This window comes from Nicotiana attenuata, unplaced genomic scaffold (assembly GCF_001879085.1).
Source record: "Nicotiana attenuata strain UT unplaced genomic scaffold, NIATTr2, whole genome shotgun sequence".
NCBI lineage: Eukaryota > Viridiplantae > Streptophyta > Magnoliopsida > Solanales > Solanaceae > Nicotiana > Nicotiana attenuata.
The window spans coordinates 928737-934736 of NW_017670310.1; positions in this window are offsets into that span (position 1 = coordinate 928737).

A 6000-nucleotide genomic window follows, 5' to 3' on the forward strand; every position below is an offset into this window, starting at 1 on the left:
CGCCTTGCTCCCAATGTGTTCTTGCCTCCTTAGATCTAAGATATGTCTCCTTAGCCTCCTTAGGTCCAAATTATTTCAAAAATATGTCCAACTCTCTTCAAAATAGGTTTAGGACCCCTTTTATACAAGTTGGAATAGTGTAGGGCCGAAATAACCTTTTCCCGGACGAAATAGGACTTCTTTTTGACGCCTGGAGCGGCGCGGCCGCGGCCAAAACGTGGTAGGACCGCGGCCATACAAGCTCTCTGATTTTCTGCCGCGGTCGCGGTTTCGACTGCGTTTTTCACCCTGTTCCGTTTGGAATTTGGAAACTCATAAAACAGGAAAGCTGTAGCCCTTTGAGTTAGCTTTCCACCCGTATATTGTGGAGCCCAAATAGAGTTTTGAGCAAAAAGTTATGTGCATTTTACTAGACAGTGGGCAATATGCCTACTCGAGTCTTCGTTTGTTCTCAACTATCAAATTTGACCCCCGGACACGATCCCGGCTTAATTCCTTGAGCTTTTACTCAGACTTCAAAGCTTCAAATCACTTAAATTCATTCCATAACATCTATATATCTCAAAATCACTCCTACAAGGCATAAAACACACAATTAGTGCAAAACACTAGCGATTAAAGCGCAAACTCAACTAAAGTGCAGTAAATTAGAGTGTAATAAGCGACTAAAATACGTAATTATAGCCTATCATTAGAAATTCTCAAGGAATCCATTGGGAGCAGTAAAACGCGTGTACAGTATACCTATAATGAGCAGGTTGAGTTTTCTTCCAATTTTTGAACGGGGAGAAGCTTCCAAGGCGATTTTTAAGAGAGAAAATCAGTGGGTATCACAGAGGTAAGTGATTTGATTATTAAAACTCGTTTATGGGTGATTATAGACCATAATCCCAGCCTTTAATTCGAAGGATTGCTTTTCTTAATTGGGCCTTCGTGATGGATGTCAGTGCAGAGGTTCCTACCATTGGTTCCTTTCCGGTGTTAAAGGACTTTTCGGATGCGTTTCTTGTGGCCGAGCATGTCGCCGGGCGAGGTTGTGGATTTTGATATTGATTTGGTACCGGGCACCGTATCGTACGACTCCGGCAGGAGTTATAGTAGTGGAAGGAGCAGCTTCAGGCTTTCTTGGTAATGAGTTCGTTGGTAGGCTGATGTGGATACGTGTTTAGCTTGAGTTGGCTTGGTTGGCCCCGAATTGTATTGTTGAGGGATAGATCGTTATTGAGCATGTTAGTGATCTGAGGAGAGCTATGAGTTGCTTTTCGGTGTTGTGAGACGTTATGATTTGTTGGTTATGGGCACATGTGGTGTGGTTCTATTGGGGATTCATAGTGAGAGTCGAGCGGGAAGAGTAATTGGGTGTTGCTCGGTAAATGGAGTATTGGTTATGACCTATCGGGTTGCGTGGCGTATGTTATTTGTTTCACCGTGGGTGTAATGAATTGGTTTGGTTCCAGACATCAAATTGTGCGTGGCTGTCGATTTTGAGCATAGTGACTTGAGGTGTTTCATGTGTAACAGTGTTTGGTAGGATCGCGCATTATAGCGAGGCTATGTGGAGATGTGACCTTTCGGGGTAGATTCAGGTTTTCTATTTCTATGATGTGAGACGGGGTCTCAGCCTTGTGTTGTGATGGTACCGATGAGCTTGAGGTACACCTCTTTCGTTTGAGTCATTTTTCATGATTTGATTTCTTATTGGTGCACGTATTATGCAAGTTGTGGCTTAGGCCTGTATTGAGGTGTTATATCACCAGAGTGGTGTGTTGGATTCGAGGTGATCGTTGGGGTCACTAATGAATACGAACGGATTTGATTTCAGCTTGTTGGAAGGATAATATCGAGGTTCGGCTCGGAATCTGCTGTGGTATTAGTCAAAAGGGAAGTGGCTTCATGAATGGTTGATCTGAGAAATGGTTACGGTTTATTGCGTGTTTCATTTATTGTTGGCAGTATATGAAAGTGTTGGAATAAGACCTTAGTTGATAAGAGGTTTTCTACCGGTATTCGGGTGTTGTGGGCAACTACTGTGAATAGAAGTTATCGTTTCGAGTGTTTGGGTTATGTAGTATATCATATGATTACACCTGAGGTTGCAAGTATGGGTTGTTACAGCTGGTTCGGGCATATTCTGAGTATAGATGTGAGGTTCTGATCTTGTGTATGATTTCGAAAAGTGCAATGTGGTTCTATGGTTTATGGACTAGATGGATTGTGAAATTTCAGCTATGTTGTGTTATCGGAGCTATGCGAGATAGGGTGACGTGGGATCACCCCCGAGTATATGCTTGGTAAGGTCATTCAGCTATTGGTTGTCTTCTAGGACAACTCTGCGTACGCTCGAGGACGAGCGTTTGTTTAAGTTGGGGAGGATATGACGACCTGACCCGTCGTCTCATGAGAACCGCTCCGTTTCCCCTATTTCCTGCTTCGTTATGCTTCATTATCAGTGTCTTGTGTGAACGAGTTGAATTGGGTTGATTTTTGGAAGGAAATGAGACACTTAGTCTCTTTAAGGAGGGCTTGTTTTGGAAAAGTCAACCGAATGTTGACCTATGAGTTAGAGGGCTCGGATGTGGATTCCGACGATTCGGTTAGCTTCGGGGGATGATTTATGACTTAGGAGTGTGATCGGAAGTGATTTTGGAGGTCCTGTGTAGAATTAGGCTTGAATTGGCGAAGTTAGTATTTTGGCGAATTCCGGTTGATAGGTGAGATTTTGATCCGAGGGTCGGAATGGAATTCCAAGAGTTGTTGTAGCTTCGTTAGGTGATTTGGGATGTGTGTGCAAAATTTCAAGTTATTCAGAGGTGATTTGGTTGGATTTTTGATCAAATGCGTGTTTCGGATGATCATATGTGACGTGTTAGTATGTTCGTATGCGGTCCCGAGGAGCTCGGGTGAGTTTCGGATAGGTTTGGACTGCGTTGTGCTCGTTTTTCTTATGCTTCGACGTTGTTTCTTCAAGCATAAATGATATCATATTGAACAAATGAGTTCCGATTACTGTTTTGAATGAAGAGTTAGATCTGTATCATAATTACGGACCCGTAGCAAAAAGAATCGTCGAATTTGGACATCGTATGAGGATTTTATGGCCATTTTACCAAGGTTGCCCAGATTTTCAAGTTAATGACGAAATTGCCCCTGACGGCGTATTAAAAACATGCACTATTTGCAAATCTTAAAACCTATATATCTCCTTCATTATAAGGTCAAATTGAGTGATTCAAATTCATTAGAATTTCACAAGGAATCCATTGGGAGCAGTAAAACGCGTGAACAGTATACCTATAATGAGCAGGTCGAGTTTTCTTCCACTTTTTGAACGGGGAGAAGCTTCTGAGGCGACTTTTAAGAGAGAAAATCAGTGGGTATCACAGAGGTAAGTGATTTGATTATTAAAACTCATTTATGGGTGATTATAGACCATAATCCCAGCCTTTAATTCATGAAAAAGAGTAGAAAAATAGGATTTTAGGGCCTGAGATTATGAGATCTTTAGGGGTCGATTTGAGGGGTCAAACGGACTCCGATTTTGGTATTCTTTATATGTACGGAATCGGGAGAAGATGAAGAATACTTTTCTGTAAAAATTTCTGAGTTTCGAGAAGTGGGCCCGGGGCTCGGGTTTTGTCAATTTCGGGATTATTGATGTTTTTCGATTATTTTCGATTGGGTATTGATCCTATAGCATAATGTGACGTATTCGTTGTGGTTTTGGTCAGATTCGACGCGCGAGGAGGTCGATTTGAGAGGCAAGGGCATAGCGAGCTAGGATTTTGGCCGGCTTGAGGTTAGTAATAGATGTAAATGCTGTGTTGAGGGTTTGAAACCCCGAATTTGCACATTGTAGTGCTATGTGAGGTGACTTGCACGCCGGATAACGGGCGTGGGGTAGAGCACCGTCGGGGATCGTGACTTGGTCCGTCCCGCTTAATAAAATTACTACCTAATTGATTGAAGCTTAGTTGATATCCTTATAAAAATGGATTAATTGTCATAATTTGGCCTCGTGCCAACTGATTGAATCCTTCAGGGATTGTTTTTACTGGTTTCTTACCATATTTACAGATAATTGAACTCAGTCCTAGTATTTAATACTGTTTTGCAAACTCAACCACTTTTTCTCAAAACTTGGAACTTAAATAATATTTCTAATGAAGTTTGGGCTGAATATTTCTATATGATTGTGCCCGAGGGGCTTACATGATTCTGGACTGAGTATGGGATCGGGCTGCGCGCCGCAGCAGTATTATATTGATATTGATATGAGGCTTAGGGCCTAATGGATGCCACGAGATGGCTTGATATTGCGCTTGGGCCGTAAGGGGCCCTTCCCGGAGCTGCACACCCCCAGTGAGCACCGTCGACGATAAATAAATGGAGCGGGCTGCACGCCGCAGCGGGTACTAGAGAGTACCGTACTATTTGTTGCATGTCTTAATTGATTGTCATTCATTTACTTATCTGTTGCAGCATCATTGTTTTCATTGGTTTATTGAGTTGATATTATCTGGATTAAACTGCTGTAATTATAGCTTACATTGTGCCTATCCAGGATTTCTTACTCTCAACCCTTATTTATGTTTATTACTCTCTGGGTTGGAAGTACTCACATTACTCCCTACACCTTGTGTGCAGATCTATGTGCACCCACTGAGGCTGAGTGAGGATTTCTCTGTCGAGCATCATATCTGGGAGCATCAAGGTAGCTGCATGACGTCCGCAGTCCTGATCTTCCCATCTAACCTATTTGCTTTATTTCCGCATTTCTTTAGAGCAATATGTAGTAGGTTGACACCCGTGTATTAGAGGCTCAGACTTGTGAAACCGGATTCTTCGGGCTGTGTAGTAGTAGTATTTCTACTTGGGTTTTCCACATGTTTTAACTATATTTCAGAGTTTCAGTATTATGACTTAGTAATTATTTGTGTTAATTGAATCATGAACTGCATAAAAAGGGTTAAGGTTGTTAAATTGGTCGGGCTTGCCTAGCAGTGTGTTGGGCGCCATCACGACCGGGGTTGGGGTCGTGACAAGTTGGTATCAGAGCCTAGGTTACTTGGTCTCGCGAGTCATGAGCCGGTTTAGTAGACTCTCGTGGATCGGTATGGAGACGTCTGTACTTATCCTCGAGAGGCTGCAGAACCTTTAGGAAAACTTCACATTCTTGAATTCTTATCGTGCGTCCTTGATTCAGCTTGAAAAGAAACTCTTGAAATTCCTTCCACGTGTTCGTACGCGCGCATGAGCGCTCAGTATCAGATGTGCCTTAATGGCTTGTGATTCCCCGATCGAGGGGCGAGATTTAATCTCTGTGAGTTTATGTTGGGCCAGTCTGGAGGACTTGAGGCCGGATCTTTTCCTATGGCTTGAGCACCGAGGTGCTGATTGTGTGAGCAAGTGCTTCGAACTTATATGTTCGGCATTGCCCCTATTAGTGGGAGTGACGGCTGGTTAGCTACGTGGTGAGTATGTTAGTGCTGCAAGGTGCATCTTTGTGACTTGGAGGTGATGAGGAAGGCCTACTAGATCATAGGAGAACTATTAGGTATTTGAATTCCATTGCGATTCGAGGTATAGCCTGAGTTATGGGCGCGTGAAGAATCTTTTCATGTTTCCAGTTGAGAGTGAAGTAAAATTTTTATGTTGCGGTATGAGTTCAGACTCAGGAAGACTAAGCGACTGCGTATAGTTTAGGACGGTGGAAGGTATACAGAAATGGTAGTTGGAGGCAAAGCAGGTGGGTCATCTCCTGCGGAGTGTTCTAAAGTTGTGTGATCCTTATGTTATCTATTAGAAGATCTCATTTACAAGTGAAGAAAATGTGTTGACATCTAAATTGGATCGCCTAGAGAGTGGGCTTAACTGTTGTGTGAGTGAATGCGAGATTTGCAGAAGAGTTAAAAAAAACAAAAAAAAATTCTAGATGACTTGTGTATCCACAAGCTTATGAAGGATTGAGTTTAATCTCACTATGGTATTAAGGCAGCAATG